The following is a 1,527-nucleotide window of genomic DNA, read 5'->3' as shown; positions in this document are numbered from 1 at the left end:
ACAATGTGAATTTAACAAACACAGATTTTGATTAACGGGTCCTGGCCTCGCACGAGACCTCAGTTTACGCGTCTAAACTCAAAAGAGAGCCTCATTTCATAGCCTCACCTCTTGCTGCTTCAACGATGGTGGACACAGAGCAAAACTAGAGAGATTTCAACTGGATATGAGTAGTGATATTTTTCCCCTGGGCCTGGGAGGTGCACCTTCACTTCCCTGCGGTTGGTGGCACACTGAGGTTGCTAGTAGTGTACAGTGATCATCAGAGCCACCCATCACGCGCCTCTCAGCGTTCCATTGTTTACTTGGGCACCAACATTGTATATGAAACAAAACAAAAAAAACTTGGCTATCCAAAATTTTTTATTAAAATAAAAAAGTCCAACGAGAAATAATATTAGTCACCATAGATCCAAAAGAAACGTGAAAGTAACTAGGTGGAAAATGATATTGTATTATTATACTAGTACCACAAAGAAAATGTAAAAATATCCCTTAAAAAAACTAACCTCATTACCCTAACAGGTTAAGCAATTTTGAAATCATTTTTTTTCCAAAAAATTATACAATCCTTGTTGTATCAGCTGTGTGTGAATTCCTTGTAATGACTGTAAAAAATATTACCATAGGTTCAACAGGTAGGAACTAGAGTGAACATAAGATGTCTGTTAGATATGTATAAGACAGTTCAGCAAGTTATTAGTCTGTTTAGAATCATAACTATGATATTAACCTCAGTCCCTATTGCACTGCAATACTAATCTTCCTATAACACTAATCTTCCTGCATCCCTAATGTTTTTGCAACACCCGGGTTCCTGCAACCCTAATGTTCCTGCAACACAAATGTTCCTGCAACACTAATGTTCCTGCTGGCCGCCTCGATGACATCTTATCTCCCAGGAAGAGCAGCTTACATGTGGGTTCATTAAGGGCGAGACATCAAGCAAGTCTCCTGACACCTAGTGGCAAACAACTCGGATAAGTGGGCTGTCATGGATGCCATCGTAGGGAAGGATCTGGGGATACCAACTGAATTGTCATGGACTGCATCGTTATGAAGGATCTGGGGATACCAGTGGAGCTGTCACGGACTGCCACGTAAGGAAGGATCTGGGGATACCAATGGAGCTGTCACGGACTGCCACGTAAGGAAGGATCTGGGGATACCAATGGAGCTGTCACGGACTGCCACGTAGGGAAGGATCTGGGGATACCAATAGAGCTGTCACGGATTGCCACGTAAGGAAAGATCTGGGGATACCAATGAAGCTGTCACGGACTGCCACGTAAGGAAGGATCTGGGGATACCAATGGAGCTGTCACGGACTGCCACGTAAGGAAGGATCTGGGGATACCAATGGAACTATCACGGACTGCCACGTAAGGAAGGATCTGGGGATACCAATGGAGCTGTCACGGACTGCCACGTGAGGAATGATCTGGGGATACCAATGGAGCTGTCACGGACTGCCACGTAAGGAAGGATCTGGGGATACCAATGGAGCTGTCACGGACTGCCACGTAA

At 44.4% G+C, this 1,527-nt stretch overlaps 1 protein-coding gene across 3 annotated transcripts in view; it reads right to left on the bottom strand.

Annotated features, from left to right (window-relative positions):
- The window catches only part of LOC128690337 (sodium-dependent multivitamin transporter-like), a 71,935-nt gene extending 71,663 nt beyond the window's left edge, over window positions 1-272 (bottom strand). The window contains exon 1 of one of the 3 annotated variants that reach the window (XM_070090459.1): window positions 109-272. The gene's annotated coding sequence lies outside the window, so the exon portion shown is untranslated. The remainder of the gene's footprint in view (window positions 1-108) is intronic. The other 2 variants (XM_070090457.1, XM_070090456.1) reach the window with 2 other exon arrangements.
- Between the last annotated feature and the right edge of the window lie 1,255 nt (window positions 273-1,527).

Source organism: Cherax quadricarinatus, chromosome 32, assembly GCF_038502225.1.
Source record: "Cherax quadricarinatus isolate ZL_2023a chromosome 32, ASM3850222v1, whole genome shotgun sequence".
Lineage (NCBI taxonomy): Eukaryota > Metazoa > Arthropoda > Malacostraca > Decapoda > Parastacidae > Cherax > Cherax quadricarinatus.
Note: the sequence above shows the minus strand (reverse complement) of the source record. Positions and strands in the feature narration are given on the sequence as shown.